The sequence below is a fragment of the Nesoenas mayeri genome, assembly GCF_963082525.1.
Source record: "Nesoenas mayeri genome assembly, chromosome: 11".
In the NCBI taxonomy this organism is placed as follows: domain Eukaryota; kingdom Metazoa; phylum Chordata; class Aves; order Columbiformes; family Columbidae; genus Nesoenas; species Nesoenas mayeri.
The window spans coordinates 1,622,779-1,644,737 of NC_137563.1; positions in this window are offsets into that span (position 1 = coordinate 1,622,779).

A 21,959-nucleotide genomic window follows, 5' to 3' on the forward strand; every position below is an offset into this window, starting at 1 on the left:
TTCTGTACACTTTCTGTTCAGGCGTATGCGTTTTGATTTATGGTAATACTTTTACCACTGGACCCCAGCCACTCTTAGTGCAGTGAATGTGAACAGTTCTTCACTGCTTTGTTCTGTTCTCATGGCTGAGAGTGTGTCCAGACCCGACTCTGCAGATAAAATGAATAATTCTCTTATAGGCTTTTCTATGATGCGGATCACCTGGCAAATAAAATTTCAGACCAAATCATTAAAGTTTGGCAGAGTTAAATGGTATTTGAAAATGGGGTGTTAAAATGGGGAGCATCAGCACACTTAATAATAGAAGGCACTACCTTCCCACCTGTGGTAAAATTCTGCCATCAAAATGTGTTTAGAGTGAGTTCAGCTGTAGCTGTCTGGTTTGCCCATGCCAGGGCAGCTCAGCGGGGGTAACTGAACACTAGCAGTGTGCAAGGATTGCAAAACACTAATGTCTAAGGGATTGCTCTGAAACAAACTTAAAACTCACATGTACATCAGAACATCTACCAGCCAGTTCCTAGAGTACTCAATGAGATAAAAACGCATATTTTCAAATGAGTTATGGCTGGGAAAGTGAGTGTAGAACAGAAGCAGTTGTCACATCTTTGAGAAGGTCTAGGCAGGCATCTACTTTGCTGTGATGCTCATTCAGCATCAACAAAATGCAAAGATATCTACTGTGTCTGTGGCGTAGTGAAGATGGTCTAAACATTATCAGCAGTATTTACAGATGTGTAAAATGCCAGCTATGAAGAGAAAATGCGTGTTTCACACAAGGCTGCATAAATAAATGGCAAGCTTTAGTGCTATGAAGTGAGCCTGTCTGTGTCCAGTCGGAGGAAGTTAATCCCCCAAATCCAGGGAGACTGTAGTTTAAAAATCAGCCTTCCAAAGTGTTGCTGTTAATGGTGCAGCCTAGACAGAGCACTTAGTTCTCCTGGCTTTTTGTCTGTGATAATTCACCCCCAGAGCAATATTATAGATCAGTCACTCTGAATCAATAATATTTGCATGCACTTATGTGTAGTTCATGCTAAGGAGGGTAAGCCAGAGCTAATCAAGCTAAAACATAATTTGTACACTTGGCAGCTCCCTGCTAACTTTGAACAGACCAGTACATTAAAGCATAAGGATCAAAAGATCTAGAACTTAAATAGTGAAGACACCGGATTTTTAAATGGAATGGCTATAAAAGTCAAGTGCCTCATGAAAGCATATGGGTTTCTACAAAGCTAAATGACAGATCTTGCTAATACTCAAATGCAGGCAAAAAATTACCCACAACCAGCTGATAGTTGGCAGATCTGTCTGACTAACAGTATCTGAACACCTCCCACGCACTTCAAAACCAAAATAATTCTTTTTCAGAACCTGTGGGAAGAACAGCTTGATGGATATCTATTATTTGTTTGATCACAAGCAAGAGCAAAGATCAGCCTCTAGACTAATCGGGATTTCCTTGTCTGTGAAGAGATTATTATTCAGATTAGCTTCATTTATTTTGTTTAAGATCCTTACATCAGGATACATTAATTGTGTCTGCATTTATACATGGCGCACGTACATGTGAAGAGCCTCTCCTTCTTATCACTTCCAGATATTTAGAACCTATTTGTGCATGAGCTATTTAACCCTTCTGAACCTTATCTAAATTTGCCATCTCTCCATAGAGAAGGCACAGCTTTATCTCTGTATTCCAGACCTGTCTCACTGTGCTCCAAATAAAACCAGTCTGTCTTCCTAGCATTGCTTTGTGGTTGTCTGTCCATCAGCCTGAACTGGACAGGACTAAAACAGAGCTTTTAGTCTTTCTCTCCAAGCAACCTCCTTGTGATGTCCTTCTTTAATCACTATGGACAATATTGCAATTGCGCTTGTAATTTAGACCAGTAGCTGGAATATCATACTTGGCTCGTAATGCTCTCTGGATTCTCACAGTCACACCGTGTCTAAATCCTGCGAGGCTGTTTATTTATTTACTTTATCTCAGGTGTGTCCTCTCCGGTCTTGCCCATGAGCTAAAATGCTCATCCAGAGACTCTTCATCTCGCATCTTGATTACTGCAACATCCTTTTCTGGGTGTTGCCAATGTGTTCTGCTCTGTTCATATCCATTTAGAACATTGCTGCCAAGACTGTTTTCCTAGGCTGTTGCTTTAACCATATCCTTGCAGTACAAATGCAGGCAGTGGAGTTTAATTTGAGCAGCACAGAGTTCCCCTGTATCTCATTTACACCAAATAAATGAAGGTACTCTATTTTATTTAGCAATGCTTACTAGTTCCCTTTTCCTAACACATCCACAAGAGTTTGCATCCACTTTTTGCACCTTTTGCTTCCTTCTACAGGCTGACTTGTGGTGGTTCACCCTTGTGCTTTTCAAACGAGCATCCAATGTGCTTTCTTCTATTCTTGATACACAGGCAACATGGTCAACGGGATTTCACAGAGCTGCTCCATTGTGCTGCTCAAATATCTAAGTTGCCATCATTTGTATTAAAATAATACCATGTTGTTAGTATATGATACTGGCACTGATCATACTGACAAATATTAGTTTTTGAGCATCTCCACTCTGCCTGAGAGCACCTCAACTCTTCCCTTAAACACAGATTGTGTGCTCCTTTGGGTAAGGACTATAACAAAAAAATGTACTGGTATATATGTTCCTATTTTGGTGTTCTATGACACTGGAAATGCAAAATACGCAATCTGGCATCACATGTATGCCAAGTGTTAGGTTTACACCTCATCCAAACCCTCTCAATACAGTAGTGTTTATAGAATAATGCTTCTGCATTTACGCATATGAAAAAATGAACATTTTCAACGTGTATGCTTAGAGGATTGTGCTTACAACTCATAGATACAATAGCCCTGAATAATGAAGTGTGTGTATGGACAGGTGGAGAGAAATTAGGAGGGAGAAGAAAACCTGGTTCTCTTAGTATGTACAATAGTTCTCTGACTATTTTATGATTTTCAGCATCAGATACTGTAATAGTAAAGATTATGAATCTCAATAAAACATTTTTTCATCAAGGAGAAGAGAAAAGAGAGACAGAAAAGTTAGATCTTTTGCCAGCACTCACTGCAATCTTCAACTAATCTGATCTGGGGAAAAATCCAAAATTAATGCTGTCAAACTGAGCAGCAGATGTTGAAAAAGAATCAGGCACTGCAAGAAAATTGACGTGCCAATGAAAATTAGACAGACAGGAAATTCTCACTAAATAAACCACAGCAGGTTACAGGGACACAAAAAATTAGCTTAGATCATCTAGCCAGTTCATTTTTGTGTAACCATCTTAATGAGGTTTCTCTTTTTCTTACTTTTTGTACGTATATTTATGTAGTGAAAAGAAATCCTCTCTATGCTTTTTTAACCTTCTGCAAAACGTCTTTTCTTGGTTCACTGGAGTCCCAGCCAGATTGGCTTCACCTACTTGTGAGACTTTCTGTGCTGTCTTCTAACTTGTCAGCGCTCGCTTTTCTTCAGCACTCGTTGTTTGCCTTTTTATCTGGGTGTAGACAAAGAGGCTTCACTTGATTGTTTGCAAGAATAAGAAATAAATTCACATTCATCAGAGAAATGGGTTTCTATCTGCAGAGACTAAGCCAAGCAACAGCTGAATTTAGAAGCAGGCGGGTCTGCGGGGTGGCTGCAGCATCAGTCTCTAAGTTATTATGCACGGTATAGGCACTTTTAGGGTATAGAGTTTATGTTATCCCTAGATTGTTCAGACAAGAGCCCAAATATTGGAACGGTGTCTGCAGATTTGGAGATTCTTTTGCCAGCTACAGCTGCTGGGCCTCTCATTTAAGTTGTTAAAACAGATGTGGTTAGGTCAAACGTTTTTGAGCCAAAAGCTTCACAAATGTAATAATTTGAAAACCAAAAAAAGACTAATCTTTTGTGTCTTCTAACTCATTTTATGTTTTCTCTCAGATAGCAGCTGCTGCTTTAAGTTGCACACAGCATTATTATTTTTGTTTCCCTGGTTTGACTCATTTCTTTTGGAAATAGATCTCTTAGCTTGTTTTTGGCAAGCACAATTCTGGCTTGCCTGGATTTTTCCCTCGCTCTTACTCACTCACACATACTTTGCTTCCTTTGCTGTTTTTCCAGCGTTTTAGCTGTTCCTCCCTCTGCCATACTTGCTACGAGCGCTGAGGGCTCGTGCATTAGCATCAGGCAGTATCTGCCGTGTAACTGTATCCTGGTACCTATTTACTGACTCCGTTTACACATTAACAAATAAAGCTACGTTAAGAGATTATTTTGTTTACAGGGATGTGAAAAATAACTCAAAAAATAAAAATTTCACCCTGTTTCCATGTGTGTATGTGCATGTGTGTGTTAGAACCACGGGAGGAAGGCTAGAAGTGTGGTTAATGTTACTGGCTTTGGACTGAAGAAATACATCTGCTGTATATGAGCCAAGACCCGGATCAGATGGCAAACCTTTCAGCTAGGGTGGGTTAGGATAGGTAAGCAGCAGTGTGCAGACTAAATGCAAGTTTCTGAGCTTTCCCATCCTGGTTTAACTGACCTCTTGTTTTCTTGGGACATGTCTGAGTATGGATTAGAGCGGTGCAGGTTTCAGCATGCCTTGCCAGAGATGGAGATGGGAATCCACACAGAATTGTGAAGAGTTTTCCCTTGGAGGCAGCACAACGGGAGTTTCTCATCAATGAGACACGAGGGACTGTGGCACTGCACCAGTCATTGCTTATCGGTGCAAATGCATAGGGAGCTTTTCCTGGATACTCTGTCTTAAGTCCTTTACATACATATTGTGCCCATGACATCCTACTGTGTCTGTTATCTGAGAACTATTCCGAAGTTTCTCTTCAATGCCAAAAATTATTCTTCCATAGATTTAGCTACTTGCCATTCGCCTCTTCTTAGGCACATCATTCCACAAGATTTAGAACAACCTTTAGACAAAATTTAATGTTAAAAGGAGGTAGAAATCGCTAAAGAGAAGCTAAGCCTTGTGTTTGGTGTGAAAAGATTTCATAGGAGTAAGGAACAAGTAAGAATCAAATCCAGATCTCACTGGGGTTCAGAGGAAGGTTCACCAGAATTCTTCCCAGTTCTTGGTCTCTGGCTCTAGGTAACAGCAAATGCAAACTTAACAGGTTTTATTACAAAGCTGATACAATTCAATGGGTTTCATAAAAACAAACAAAAGCCAGGAACTACAATTTGAATCTATAAAGTAGAGTCTCATCTTAGTTCTACTAATGTTTAAAAGTTGCAAAGTTTTAGGCTCAGATGTGAGTTTTTCATTTGGATGAGCCTGGACCAGCAAGTGAAGGAGATGGATGTAAAAGCAAGACAGCTTGAAGCAGCTGTAGACACCTACAGAGTAATGCAGAACAAAGCGGGTCGTTCTGGAGTCTTTGCCAGATAATCAGGTTCTGAACTTGCAGTCAAGCTTGGCAAAAGTGGAAGGATGAGTGGATGGTATCGATACATTCTCGGCTCTTCAGTACAGGATGTTTTCCTAAATTGGTTACAACCTGGTGGAGCTGCTGGGTAGGTTAATGAATTTAGTGGGGGAGGAAGAATATTGGTGGTGGGGGTGTCACAGTCTTCATGTATCCACCTTGAAATATCATAACAGATCTGATTTTCCCAGCCCGAGATTCCAGCCACTGAAGGCTGAACCGAACTAACTGGAAAAGCATATATTTTGCTTTAAGTGTTGCTTTGTGTTAAGCGTGTACTTAACTATTTTCCCAAACTGGTACTTCTCTCAGGTTTTATTAGCGCTCTTAGCAACCTAAATAAGATTGAAGAAAAGAAGCAAAATATCTCTGAAGGATAGGTCAGCTAAATGTCTTTCTCTTTCCACGAACAAGGTGTTTGGCTTTTTTTTTTCCCAAATCTGCAGAGGAACTGAAGTGATACACGAGCACTTAGCAATAAACATTTTTAATGGAGATCCCTATCCCCAACTTAATTTCCGTGCTCAGTCATATTGCATTAATCAATACTAGTGATGTTTCTAGCGGTTTCATTGCACCCTGTGAACAATTTTGCTGTTTGGAATTACAGAAACGTGCCTTGAGTGTATTTTGATACTCAGATTTAATAACAGGGGATCTAATATTGATTTTAATGGGAATTTGTTTGCATATGCATGCACACATCTGTCTGTTTCTGTGCACCAGTTTCCCATGCACTGAATAGTCATGGTCCAGTCTAGCAATTGTGACTGTTACAATGCTGAAAGATTGTTAGAAATGCTATAAACCATGACAATAGTGATTAGAGGAAAGTGATTAACTAACTTGCTTCACTGCAGCTTATATACAAGTTCCCCAGAATTCACATTCAGTGTCACTACAATTTCTACCAAGCATTCTTGGCAGTGTGAGTATTCACAAAATATGGTCTGCAGTACTGTCAAATGATGGTATTTCTCTTTGTTTGGATGGGTTCAGGTCTTAAATCTGGGCTTTTGAAGCCAATATTTGTAGTTACTTGCAATTCCTTTTCTGAGTGAAATGCACCCATGGCTAAACAGGCAAGTGGAACCTTAGGCAAACGAATTATGGGGACTTAGAATGGGCTTTATGCTGCTAATATCTACAGTTATTCAAAATTGCATAGTTGAATTTGATTTTTAGTGAAATGTACTACTTTCCCAACAGCAGAAAGATATTCAAACACATTTCAAGCCATTTTTAGAGGGCTTACACAGGCCATTAGGACTGCTGGGGAGTTCAGCCCCTGGGAAGAGCCTTTGCATGTTGTTTTGCTTTCACCTACACAGAGCAAAGGGATTGGGCTGTGCATGGGTTTTAACCTTTAGCTGAGCTTCGTGAAAACACAGGAGAAAAGTAATGTCAAAAAATCTCTAGAAGCTATTTCAGCATTGTATTTAAATGGGTATTTTAAGAGGTTTTCTCAAACCGGCTTCTAACTGCTAACACAAGCCGCAGCACAGAGATGTTTTTAAGTATGTGTACTTACTCACTACTCATGGTTCAAGAAAAAAATTGCCTCTGACATTCACAGAAAATTCAGCCTAATTATTTCACAGGCTGATGAATTGCAGTATTTAAGGAAATGTTAGGGATTCTTGAGTTTAGAGGTAGGCAAATTAAAGGAAGCAAATTAAAGTGGCTAGGTAACTTTAATTTTTAATGGTTCATACATTTCCAGGCAATAAACACACTTTTAAATTTTTTTTTTATTTTTGTTCTTTGGCATATGGGATCTGAAGTGTCCCACGTGTGTTCCCAAAGCAACTTCCCTTCACACAATGTACTTTTACTGGGACACGTTCAAACAGTCCTCCAGACTCCTACTCAGCAACACACACCAGGTCAACACACCCTTTGAGTGGGTCAGGAAAACATCAGTGCCTCTCTTCTCCCCGTACACGGTGACATGAGAGCAGACAAGGAGCGCTGTGCTGGAGCTGATGATCTTTCACAGGAGTGTGGCTTTAGACCTTCTGCTTTCTAGGCAGGTTAACAGAAACCTCTTCCTGTTTTCTTTTATGTAAGAGGATTTTTTCCTATTATTTAACAAAACTGGATATCTGAAAGCTATATCTGTGTAAATTACTACAGATGACTCCCCTAAAAAATAGTTAATTTAAAATACAGCATAGATAACTATTTTCTATTAAAGCAATACCATACAATTACCAAACATATTTCCAGTTACCAAACCTTTCTGTGACTTTTCTCAGCCATAGCTTTCAGCAAAAAGGACTGTAGCCTTAATATATGTATCACCATCATATGGATAGTGTTTGTATTCAATTTAAAAACTATTTAACAAATGATTGCACAATGAAGGTGCATAAATCATTGCAGTTTGCAATATCTACACATACACAAGATTTGTAAGTGGGTTGTATTCAATATTCATAAAATTAAAGAAAACTTTATTAAGTAACAGTAGCTTTACTATTATGAAGATAAAGAGTGCTGTCTTGAGCAATATTTACAGATGCACAGTGCATAGGCTGAGAGGATGAGATTAATCCATAGATTCTTGGATAACACATAGCACAGACTGTCGTCTGCTGTTTTGCATGACACACACAGACCAAGATATAGGAATCCTTGGGGTCCCAGGTAGCACTTGCTCTGTATTTTGTATTTGTTGCTCTTGTGCTGTGGTAGCAGCAGGAACTGCCACTGAGAGAGGTTTGAGTATGTTTGCCCATCTGGATAAACCAGGGGCATGGGAGGGATAGTTGCCACTGTTGGGACACAGCCAGCCTGTACGTGCAGCCTGGGTCTGGGTACCCAAGGCACTCTGATGGCTGACCACACAGACACAACCAGCATTTTACTGTAAACTGGGAAAAAAAGGAATTAAATGCTTTTTCACAACTCCTGGGAATGGCAAAAGGACTAATGTGTCATTCTTGCAAGTGAATTTAGACATAGGGAAACATCTTCCAACAATAAAGACAGGTAAGCACTAAAACTGGTTATCTGGGGATGTTGCAGGGAATGGAATATCAGAGGCTTTTAAGATCATGTTGGACAAATGACCCTCAGGGCTGGCAGAAGAGGAGGTGATCCTGTGATTTGTCCTAGAGAAGGGATTAGATCACTCTCAGAGTCTCTTGTAATTTCTATTCTGTAAGTTCTAGCCCAGGACGACAAGCAGGGAATAAAGTGGCTTGCACTGAGAGCCTGTTTCCTCTCCCTTTCTTCTCTTCACTCCCAGCTCTGCTAAATCAGCATCTGTCTAGTTGGACAGATGTGTAGGTACATATACACAAAAGGGGCAGAAAAGAATTTGGACCCGCACGTTGTAAAACATGGCTCAAGGAATTTAAGAGGAGAGTAGCATGCATAATGACACTGATCGTCAGGAGACTAAGCAAATTAGTGCTGCTTTGCTTGAAACTGAAGTCAGCACAGCAGAACCAGAGAGCAGTCACTGATCAGCTGCCAGCAGGAAAACAGGCCCCGGTCGGGGTCACCTTTTCTCTCCAGACCCAGAGGCGTGTAGAGGAGATGACCCTCTGCAGGAGCATAAGGAGTCACAGAGCATCTGCTCTCCCCCGTGCCATCTGGGCCGGGGAAGCGCTAATCGCAGGCTGAAGCATCAGCTGCTCCCAGAGGTGTCAGGTTGGTGAAGACATCACCACGACTCTTCCTTCACCTCGCCAAAGTGTCCCTGCTCTGTGCTGCACTGTGACCCCTCTGCCCACTGCTGCTGCGAGGCTGTGGACGCTGGAGCACGTCAGGCGGGGTGGGAGGATTGCCTCCATGCCCGTGCCATCCGCGTGCATCGCGGCTGCGCTGCGGTAAACGATAAACCGCAGGGTCCCGCTCGGTTATCGGGCCGCCTCCTGCTGCTCCAAGGCAGGTCCCAGCCTGGCTCCGCTGGCCTTGTCAGGCACAACCGCCTCAGGAAAGATTTCCACACCCTCAGGTGATGATGTATAAGAGAGGAAAAATAAGCTGCAAAATGACTTCTCAAGAGGTGAAACAGCCCTGACAGGTGATGCAGGCTCTGTGAGAGACTCAAAACAGGTCACAAAGCGCGCATGATGTGCAGTTCAGCCAGTGCCTCTCGGTGCTTTCCGCGGGCTGAGGCGGACTGGGGACTGAAGGACAGACTCTGACCCTCTGAGCTGCACCCGGAGGCACCAGCTCCTGCTGCCCCAGCACCTTTGCTGCGCCCTCCTGGCGCCCACTCTCTTTTGGAAGGTTCTCAGGGGCCTTTTGGGTCCACCAGGATGATATGGTGACCTGTACCTCCCTGACGGCAGGAGAGTGTGAGGTGCCTCAGGGGTCCTGAAGCCAGCCAAGCACCATTGCACCCAGAGGACATATCTTCTCCTGGCCCCTTCACCCCAGAGGGTTCCCTGGAGCAGTGTGGGCTTGAGGTGTTACAGAGACCTCCCCTCCCTGTCACCAGAGCGGGGCTGTGACATCCCTCCTGATCTTGTGCGAAAGGAATGGATTGAACCTGCCCTTTCGCCTGCCATAGCAGCAGGTCACAGAGGAGCTCTCCTGGTTCTGGGGCCATGCTGTGTGGCAACCTGTCCCCGTGCCCCCAGCCCCATGGCTTGGCTCCACAGGGACTCACCTGCACAAGGCAACCATCTGAGGACACCTAACACAAACAAATGAGGTGTTTTAACAGCGGGAAGGGAAATTTGGGCCAAGGACACAGTGTTAAAGCCCAGGAGGCTGAGGAGGTTTCAGTCAATGAAGAGCAGGCCAAATCCTTAGCGAAACAAATTACGTGTGTCTGTCTCCATGCTGCCTTGCCACCACTTCGGCAACATCTGGTATGACAAAATACGGTGGAATAAGATGTCCTTGTAGCCTTGCGCACACACCGAACTTCTCCAGCATTTCACAAGCTCCAGAAACCTCTAAATATTTATGTGCTTACACAAAATATTTGACTTCTAGAAATGAGCTTCTGCTATCATTGGTACTAGCTATTGAAGCAGAACAGGAAAACTCAAAGTCTACATGGGTGAAATTCAAGTTATTAACCTACTGGTTATGTTTCGAAGAATAAAGAGGAAGCATGAGTTACAGCTAATTCCCTTTTTTGCAGATGTACGCTCGTCAATATAAGTACCTGTTGACCATCAGTATAAAGATCTGTCCCAGTGAGACCAGGCTGGGATGTTTCAGGATTTCATGCAAATTAAATGAATATAATTCTTGGAGTGATGCTATTATCTCAAATCCATTCTTTGTGTTATGTACCCTTTAATTTTCCTAGCAAGTCCTTCTATTATTTAGTGCGAACTATTTTTCTTGCTATAATCTGAAATGATGGGTACCTTGTACCTAATTTGTATGTAGGTTTTGTCTCCCTCTTCTTATGTCGTGATGCCAGGGGTACTACCATGTGTTACATTTGTTCACGATATTTTTATAGATCTCTCTTTCTTTGCACTCCTACAGCATGCAATTCCTATGGCTGCGGTGTGATTCCTCCCCTTTAGGTTTCTTGGTAACAAAATCCGAGTGATTGTTTTTCTTGATGAGCAGTAAACTCACAGACACTTGAATATTGAGGAGATCAAATTCCTGCCGCTTTCAGATTGAGTTCAGACAATAGTTTAGGCCAGAAACTGATTAGCATATGGAAAAGATGAAATGTTTTCAAAGAAGTATTTGGGGATTTGGGGTTTGGGTTTTTGTTGAAAACAACTCAAAGTATAAACAAAGCTTTAAATCAGAGCAAAATATTTCTTATTAGGGCTAATTGGAAGCCTCATAAGGACCACAAACAATTCTTCTTCCCACCCTCATGCCCAAAATAAGGTGTCAATTTGACTGGACCTTGTTTTGAGGGGCAAGATGCTGTACATCAAAGCAAAACAGGAAAGTCATCTGTGCTTGTAATTCCTGTTTGCCAGGTAGTGTAGCTGGGGAGAGGAGGAGGGTTTGTTTTACGCCTCGAAGTGCCTCCTTAGCCTGCCGTTGTCTGGTGGGGTGTTACCCAGAGAGAGCTGGCATTGCATCAGCTCTCTTGCATGGTGATTGCCCTCTGCCTTTCCAGTTATTTTTCCAACCCAGCAAGCAGCTCTTGTTCTTTCACACATAATCCTTGTGTCACTCTAATTTTGATCAACGTATTTATGAGTATACATACCTGTCTTAATGTCTGATAGATTATTTTGTCTCTTAATATCATGTTGCACAATATACTATACCAGTTGTCAGCAGTTTTTTATGTTTGAAGACGTTTACATTGGAAAAAAGTTAGGATAAAATGAAACTAAGACTGTTAAATTGCTCAGTGTTTTAGTCTTTCTCTCTGGGTAAAGATCCTTAGTGGTGTAATGTGGCTGCAATCCATTAGAGTCCAGCTACTTGGCTATTATGTTAAAGTATATTGAAGGCAGTGGAGTGATGCTGCCATGCTCTGGTGGAGGATCTCGTCTGCTTTTTGCTATCATTTGCTCTGCTGAGCTGAGTAAATATGGCAATTTCTTTGATTGTCAGTAAGAAGGTCACTTTTACTCCTCAGTTCCTCCTCGTCCAGTCTAATTCAATCATCAGTTCTAACTTTCAAACTTTTTCTCTTTAGATTTGACTCTTTGGCCAACGAAAGGAAAAAAAGGTCAGCAGTACATGTAAAATGTGTACATTGGCCCATGGCAAACAAAGGCACTGCTGTTTCTGCTGCCAGTAGCAAACAAGGGATGCTGCTGCTGCCTTTGACTTCCTAATCCAGATGCCTGTGGCCCATGTATAGTCCTATGAAGAGCTGCCTTAAATCAAGACACAACTTGCAGACAAGGCCAAAACTGATATCTCTACACGGAGAGCCACATTGTCTCTCCAGGGTTCCTTGTATGAGATTCAGTTGCCTAAATATAGGTTTCCAGTGTTGTTTTATGAGCCCTAGATGGAGTTGTTTGGCCTTCAACTCTCATCCCAGAAATGTGGGGATTTCCCCTGGGTCTCGTGCCATATCTGCTAGCTACATCCAGATGTTTTAAATGCTCTAAGACATTCAAATGACACTTTTATTTTGCTTGCTGGTTTTTGGTTTTGTTTTGGTTTGGTTTTTTGTCCTTGAATATTAAGTCTTCTGTTTTTGCAGGTTTTGATACAATGGTCCCTCACCTGTGTGTAATATTCCTATAATCTTCACAGGTGTCTACAATCATTCTTGCCCCTGACTTCAAAGCCCATGTGCTCTGCAGCTGTCCCTCTGCATTTTCCCTGACTCCCTTTGCGTTCTGTATAGAGGCATATTCCATACAGCATTGCAGGATGCTTTGTGCTCTGCATCTGGCGAGCACAGAGGAGGGGAGCGTGGCAGGGTTAATCCTTTTCCTGCACTCCTTATTGAGCAATTAGGCCACTAAAATAGATCTTGTTTACGGATACTGAAAGAGGCTGTAACTTTCTATGTCTCCTAATAAATTTACATCCATCAGGATATAGCCGGAGGCAAGTCTGGAGTTTTAGCAGTGGCTAATTTGTAGTTTCACTCTTGGGATAGGAACAGAATTTTAAAAGTTCTCAATACCAAAGCAATTTGTTTAAATCCCTAGTCCCCAAAAATGAACACTTGCTTTAAAAAGCTGTCTGAAAACGAAATTCCTCTCTATAGCATCCATCCTTGATATAATTGGAATTCTTGACAGAACTGATACAGTTTACCCAGCATGCCTCTGTGTGGGTGTGGATTTAAATTTGGCAAAGAGAGGCAGCTGTGGTTCTCAAAGGGTTGTTACAAAGCTGGCTTCAACACTGCTGCACTTTTTTGGTAAGACTTTTTAGCTCTTAATGTGAAATTTTCTCTGTTTGGGCTGAAAGTTGATCCCTTTTCACATGGTATTCCTAGAAAGACTCGGCATACTGAGTAGTAATTAATGAATGAGTTGTAACATTCTGTGTACTTTTTACAGGATGTAAATAGCAATACTTTGTTATTCTGTCTATAAATTTTCATCTTGTAAGGTGGTGTTCCCTAGAATTATTATTCTGAATATCTTCTAGCAAATGCTGAGTACATACGGTGTGTTTTAATCCTGCGCGCTTGCAGCGGAGGACCTCAAATTGATCTGTTGACTAGAAAGTGGATTTAGTGTCTGATTTGAAGCAGCTGCTTATTTAACTCTGGAGCAAGAACCGTAATGACTAAAGGTTGTTATCAGCTGATTGTTAGCGAGTGGTTTAAGGGAAATGAGGTTTTGGAGTACCAGTCACTTTTTCTGTGAGCTGTTTTCCATGTAACACTTGGCACTCTTGCTGGCCTTTGCTACCGAGGTGTTCCATGTACCATAGAAGATCAGCAGCTGGTGTCAGGTGTGAAGTATGTTGGCAAGATGGGGGGTAGCTTGTATTTTATGTGTTGTTTCTATGCCTAAAGTCCTTTAGCAACCTTAAAGCAGCACTCACAGAATACATTAATATAAGGTATTTATAAACTGATTAAACTCTGCTTCCAAAGTTGTTTTAGAAGCGTTATCAATGGTGATATGTAAATAAGGAAGCAACCAGAGGAACAAGAAGCCCAGCTGATTTCAGTTTAGTATGAAAGTACTACTAAATGAGGAGGGGGCATAGTTATTGCAGGGAAAAGGGCAAAATGATTAAGAAAAATAATGGTAGTTATAAGCTGCTGTGAAACACAGACTAAAAAAAAATTGCTTTTATATTTTGGGTTTTTTTTGTTGATAGTTTATTGGTTTTATAATGAATCATGCAGAAATACAAGAGAGAAAATAACAGCAAAGACCTGCAGTGAAATACTGTGGAGATTTATAATGCTGTGGAAATGCACAAGTGCTCAAATATAATGCATTGTCCTATTTTGATTGGAGGTTCATGGCTACAACCTGGTTTATCTCCTTACATTTCACACCATACTCTGCAGAGTATAAAAATGACTGTGCGTTTTGCTCGAGCACATTTGCAATCCATCTTGTAAAATAAAAAATAAAATAAAAACCAACCCAACCTCTCTCAGCTATGGGAATACTCAGCAGGCTCATTAATTTTCAGAAGTCTCCATTGGGACATCATTTTCTTTTATCTTCTAACAAATAGCCTATAGAATCATATGCATCTTGTGCTGGTTTGGTATTGAGTGTGCTATACTTATATATTATTTAACATTTTGGCCAAGTTTTGGTTTTATGAACAATTCATCTTCTTCTGTGCATTTCTGCCCTTGTGATTAATGAAGGTTACCAGGCTATGGCTGCAAAGTGCCCTGAGTTCTCTGCCTCACCTAATCCTGTTTAAGTGCATTTTGGTATAATTTTTTCTAGTCTTTTCTTTGAGCTAATAACTCAGAGGTACTGAATAATGTCTTCACGTTACATATTGCTATGCCATTGTCCATAGGGAAGCTACAAAGCTCATTGATGCTGTCACACCCTGTATTTATTGTCAGAAATTCGGGTAATGCAAAGTGCCTGGAGTCAAAGGGCTACAGCTTTTAGTTTCTGTTTAAAGGGATTCTACTAGCTTTTCTGATTTATTGGCTTTTGTGATCAGTTTGACAAATGAAGACATACTGGAACCATACAAGAAAGAATATCTTCAGTTTTATCCTGAACCTTTGCTGGTGTTAAGGTGTTGTATAATAGTCTGCTCTTCAGCAATTCCCTAGTTTCAACAGGAGAAAATAATTAGTGTTTTGAGACTAACCTCCTTAGGCTCTTTTTTTAATGGACTATGCGAAGTATATTTGCCTAACTTTCACAGCTCAGAATTTTCAAAGGATTAGTCAAAATAAAATAGGCTATGCCTGTATCAAATAACATATCCAGTGAGTACTTTGAGTCCTTCTGAACCTGTCAAGAATGGTGATTATGGGGGGCTTTTTTTTTTTTCAAGTGCAGATGTAGTTTTTGGGGTTGTGGGTGGGGTTTTTTTTGCTCCCTTTGAGAGTGTTTGGCAGTCACCCCAGTCCCAATATGTTTGCTGCTGTGTAGGAGATGTCCACGAGTTCATTGTGTGTGTTTCTCCCCTTCCAGAATGAACTATCAGGCTGGTGCTAAACTGTAAAATAGTGTGTAAGCCCAATTAGGATAGATTTCACCTAGGGCTTATTGGTTAAATGGTACAAGAGACATGTCCAGATTGTACTTCTCTTGAGCGAGCTTGTGCACCTCACTTAAAATGGATGCAACTAATTGATCTGCGCATATTGAGAACTGGCTCTGTGCTTTAGCTTGACAGCTTCACAGGTCTAGAGGAGCTGCATGGTCTTTGTGAATCAGCTGCAGGGAGTGGGGAGGGGTTCATTTTGATATCCTTAGTTGTCGGTGTCACTTTGCAGAATATTAAAATGAGAGGGAGTAATCCATTGGCTATTGCATACAACAGGATGACCATGCAAAGCGTAGCACTTTGCTGCTGCATGGTTTTTGCTTTCCATTCCTTGTTTTTATATCACCACAACACATGCACACAAACACCCCCCCATGCACGCACGTACATGAGTTCTATGCCTGTTTTATGAAGCTGTAGGAAAATGGCTCAATTGTGGTTTAAGAGTGGGTGGAAATGCATACATCCACAGAAGTGTCTGTAGGGAGGTGGGAGTTGCAGCCTTTTCATTTTATAGGTAAACTCTTACGCTCTCACTCTTTTTTGATCAGTTAAAAATAAATACAAATAATAAACTCACGCCACTGTGTGAGATGACGCTCAGAGCAGCATAGACTGTTCTAATGACTGATTTCAATAATAAAAGACAACAGGAGACTAAAAGGTGCAGTGCAGGAAGCTGGGAAACACGTTGCTTTCCCCAGAGGGTGTACTTAGCTTGGTGCCTTTGATCACTTGAGAAGTATCATTAGAGTGCAAAATGGCAGGCACTAGGGAACATTGCGCCAATTATCATGTGATAGTTAAAAAAAAATATCAAAAGAAGTCTGAACTTATTTGGGAGTCTTCTCCCATGAAGGACTGAGCTGAGCTGAAGGGTAAGATGCTCTAATAGATAAAATACGGAAGCTCCAGTGGGACTGTTCTTCAGATATTGACTCCCAAGTTAGCTCTGGTACAGAACAGTCTGTACAAAACAGACTATATTTACAAGTTCAATAAATCTAATCTGTGTACGCACTTTATCATTACTTTCTATTTGTACTGCAGCAGCACCTGCAAGCCCTTGTTACTCAACTAGATCCCACTGTGCTAAGAACGGTACAAACAGGGAACAAAAAATCAGTCCATGGAACAAGAAAAGGCCAAGAAAGCCTTTAGACAATGAGCCGCAACATAGTTGTTGGCACTTGGAAAATAAAGTATTTGTCTAATACCTCGCAAATCACTATACAAATATTGTCATAGCTTATTATTACATGCTGTTACGGAGTGGGTTTGTATTTTTATTTCTTAGTTCTTCAAGAGCAGAGGAATTTAAATGGCAGCATTTTTCAGCAGCACCATGGCAATACAGAGCCAGAATTTCCTTTGCTGTGACCTCAAAGAAAACCACCTTTTCAGTCAGAGAAAGTGCTGTTGGTTGGTGCAGCAGGCCAGATGAGTTAACATTTGTATACATTTCTGGTGTGTCCAAATGCCTGAATGTAAAGCTGGCAGTGAAGACAATTTCCATATTTCTTCTCTAGACAGCCAAAAACTCTGTGGTGAATCATGCCAATTCTAGCAACTAGAGGTGTGTGTGTTTGTAGGTGTGAATAGGAGCATGAGCTAGAGATTTTCACACAGCTTCAAGCTTTAACGTCAGTGTTCTGAAAGCATATTGTATGGTGTTGAGTAAAAAGGCGAGGCTGCTAATAGAGCAAAATGCAAGACTTCAATGTAAAACAAGAAGACTGCTGACTCAGAACTGCTTTATATATAAACTGTCTAGATAAAACCGGTGTGAGTACCTAACTAAAGCAGCAGTCTTGTGGCACCTATATTGTCTTTGTACTGCATGAATTCCAGTCATAAGCACAGCTTTTAAATATGCCTTTTACTGCCTTGCCAGAAGCTGTATCAATTGTGCTTACATGCAACATCCTTAACATAAAAGAGAACATCTAAAAAGAGAAAAGTAACCTAATTTGTGTGTGTGGGAGGGGGGTGTTAAAGTTCCGGTTGGGCACGTATGGAACGCATTGTGTTGTAATGTATCAAAATCAAGTATTTCAAACAAATCATCTTATCATCATCAACCACAAGAGGCTGCCTGCTCAGCCTTGGCATTTCCATTTTCTGCTCATTTTCTTTGGTTTGTATTGGACGTGTTGCCTGTTTTCCTTAGTTCATAGATGTCTCGCTGTGATAGGAGCTTGGAGAGCAGCAAGCACAGCCCATTTTCAGAAATATCAATTATAACGAAAGAGGAAAATGTAATAAAATAATCTGGTTGCCACAGGCTCTGCAAATTATTCCATCAAACCTCAGAATTGTTTCTTCTTTCACTGGTCCTTTTCTCTTTCTTTTTGGTAGCCACTTAAACATTATGGGGTTGGTGGCATATGTAGCCACATAACACCTCCTGGCTTGACTGAGGAGACATCCTGCTGTAGAAACAGCATTTCATAGGGAAGAACTGGGATGTGTTTAAGTAGTGATACTCTGTTTACATTGAAAGGCCAGAGGGGTTTGTGCTGACACCAAGGACTATTTCCACTTCATTTTTGTTTTTCTTGACACTTCTAAATGGCAAATACATGCAGTTGGTTGATATATAATAAACTTTAAAAAAGCACGCTCCAGTGAACAGAAGGAAAATATAGATCATTAGTTATGGAGGTATCACACATGTCTTATAAGTACCCAATGGAGAGGCAGAAGACTACTATGTTTTCCAGACCTCAATTGTAATAGCAAGTCACTTGATTCTCTTGGCTTCGCTGCTGCCTTCTAGCAATGGGATGTGATTCCTTTCTCTGCTTTGGGTAGTGGGAAGATACGTGTGCCCTAGTTTGGGAGTTTCTCGTCTTAATTTATTCCTGTGCTTGTTTGTATTACCCACAACTTTTGAATTTTTGCATTTTACACATGAACTGGCTGAAATCTGCAGAGGTCTTTAAACACTGAGCTTCTATTTTGGTGTCTAACTTACCATATCTTTCAATGGGGAATTAATTGCCGCAGTATCTTTATGGACCTGGTACTAAACGATTTGCCCAAAGAGACATAGGAAAATATAGTGAGCTTTCTCCATGCTATTATCTCCTAACTGAAGGACTTGATCACATTTCACCACTCACAGTATTCTAATAAGTCTTAAGTCATTAATGTTTTTGAAAGATCTTGTAAACCTCTTAGGAGCAGAGCTTTGTGAGTAGAAAATGCTATTTTATTCATGAACTTCTGAAACCTTTTCTACTTTGAATTTATTTTATTTTTTTTTAGAGAGACACAGAGAATGCAATAGAAGGTGAAGCTGGGTATTTACAATCTTGGGACTTCAATGTAATCAGCGAAAGGAAAGAAATAGTAAAACACAGTATCTTTCATGTGACAGTAAAACTAGACTGAGTCAAAAAGGTAAAGAAAAGCCCCCCCAAAAATCCAGGTTCTTTCAATCTGAAGTATTTTCATGTGAATTCGCTTTCCCCTGCCAGCTTGTTACAGCTGTAAGACCCAAGACCAAAGCAGTTTGATAGTCTCCTTCAATCCAGAAAACATAGCCTTTGCCATTTTGCACCTTCTACATTGGAACAGTTGAAAGAAAAGGGGATAGAAGCTTGGGACTGCTGGTTTTGGAGTATCTGATGAGAGCAAAATAAAGGAGACTGTGAGAAAAGACGGCAAACCCAGAGATTGTAGGAAAACAGGAACCAACACAAACATATCCACAATCTTTGGAAGGTGGAGAGGGTATAATCCTAAATCTTGGGAAAGCTGGTTTTCCTCAGCATTTCTTACTTGGATGCAGTTTGCTATAACCTGTGCTTTTAAAATAGTTTCAGTGTTTCAAAAACAAACTCCAGGATGCCTTCTGTAACACAAAAGGAGACTATAAGAGCAGTAGCATCCCAGAGTACAGTGAGTGGATGCCCTTCCTCAGCCATGGCAGCCTATAATATAAAGAACTCATAGGAGAAAATCGTAGGTGCAATTGGTACTTCCTTGGTTCTTTAAAGATATTCTTTCTTTAAGCCTGCTGGGTTATTCTTCAGCGTATGAAGTTGTGAGATGCAGACTGCTGCAGATCCTCATTTGGTGTAAATCAACACTGATTTCATGTGGGAACGCTCATTTGCAGTAACTGCAGGTAGGGGCTTCACCGTGCAGAGATGAAATTATGGGATGAAATTCAACTCCAGAGTAATATTTTTCAACACTTACATTTTAGGAGCCATCAAAAGAGAGTGAACAGTCATAGAGAGAAAAGCCAATTAGAAAAATGGGATTCAGGTGTGAATGCCTCCACCTCAAATCCTAGTATTGGCTCATTCCCATCTATTACTCTAAGGCAAACCAAACAACTTCAAGGTCACTTCAGCATGTGTAATATACAGACTCCAGATCGAATGCTGGATGGCAGTTTTGGACAGATTGGAGAATGTACCAATCTGCCAATTGTGCTTTGTCCTTTCCCAAGTTTGTCATTGAGAACAGTTTAGCATCATTTATTAAAGGCTTTGAAATAGATCACATTGCAGTTAACTTCCAAAGTTCCAGCACCTGCCTGGAGTGAGCTTCGTGCTGATGCTTGTCTGTTGGATTGACTTATGCCAGCAAAATCAAAGTTAATGTTGTCAGCATCATCATAAAATAAAAAGTAGTGGCAACCCTCTTTCACTGTACTTTGTAATTTAAACTTGGAGGTCTATAACTCCCTACATCACTAATCAAAGAACACAAATACGTTCCTGGTATTACATGTTAGTTGTGGCTGCTTTGACTAATAGCCATAATGGCAGAAAGAATTTGGACTGTGAAACGAGGTGCTTGTTGTGGGAGCTCTGCCAATGTACCAAATCAAGCGGGAGGTCTGAGTGTGGTATAGACTGGTGTTCCATATGCTCAAGAGACTTTTGGAAGCAGCCCAGCCTACATATGCTTCTGTTGGCAAGCTCTCGAATAGAAAGGAAGATATTGTCCTCACCCTACCTAACATACCTCCCACTCATTTGAAATGCTCATTTGGGAATGAAGAGCATGGAAATCTAATGGCACAAACCCAATCTTGCTACAGCTGGATAGGAGAAAAAAATAATAATAATTGAACATATTTTAAACCAGAAAAGGTATTAAGATATTGGTTAAAAAAAGCATCTGAGGTGTTCTCCTATTCATGATCTGTGGAGTAGTAGAATAACTTCTGCTATTGTACTGATGTGCACAGACTTCACTTTCCAGTCCATGGAGCTCTAGCTTGCTGGAAGATGCTCTGGTGAACAAAACATTTAAAACAATATCATTTTCCTCTGCCTATCTGTGATTGCACTGAAAAAGCTTTAGTACAAAATGGTCCAAGTTAAGATGAGAAAGAGGATAAAAAATACGGAGAGAGGATTTTAGGCATGTAGCAGAGAGCAAATGGACAGAATGGATCCCTGGATAGAGGGATTTGGAGAGATTAAGAAGCAGGGTGGTGGGTAAGGGAAGAAATGATGGAGCGAGCTTATTAAGTTTACAGCTTCTCCACCAGGCTGCTGTAATTTTCCATCTACATCATGAAAAAGGTATAAATATTCTGTTCTCCTCCCTTTTGAAATGAATTCTCAAGTCTCGCAATACTATTCTTCCTTTTTTCTTCATTGTCACTGTCCTCAGCTTCTCAGTTATTTGAATGCCATGTATACATCAATGTGTGCTCTGGCCTTGAAGAGTTTGGCTCCTAGCTCTCCTTGGTAATCCTTCTCAAACATTTAATTACCCACTTCTTCTTTCTTACATGTGGTTGCTACTGAAACCCCAACAGAGGGCAATTCCCACTATGAAAGGACTTAAACCCCTGCTGTTATTACAGGTCTAGTGAAACCTGAATGTTTGATACATCTTCAAACTCATGTGACCCTCCACATCAGTTTCTTGGGCATCATGGTTGCTCAGCTATTTATCATTGCAGCTCTCCTATGAAATGCAGTTATCACCATAGTATAAGTGGCAATACAAGGCACAAAAAGATCAAAGAGGAGGTCTGTAAATTTGATGTGGTTCCTTTAGATTTGGTTGGATCATATCTGGTTGGGAATAGCGTGATCCTTCAGTCACCCTGTAAACACTTGCACCGTCTGACCTTACTGATGTGAACAGTTGTGCTAAAAGAGTGATTCAGAGTAATAACAATACGAGTGTGTGTGTGTGTGTGTGTGTGTGTTGTTTCTGCTATTGGGCCCTGTGCCAGAAGTGCTGAGGGAGGGTGGTGCATTGGGTAAACCACCTTCAATAACACCTACATTTTCTTTTAACAAGCGGAATGAAAGACCAAAGCTACATTTACCTGAGACAACTCAAAAATAGTTGTTTAACTGTTTTTGTAGAGATAAATAGGCTGTTCATTTTTGGGAATAAAAAAACTCCAAACTTGGTAGTTGGTGCAA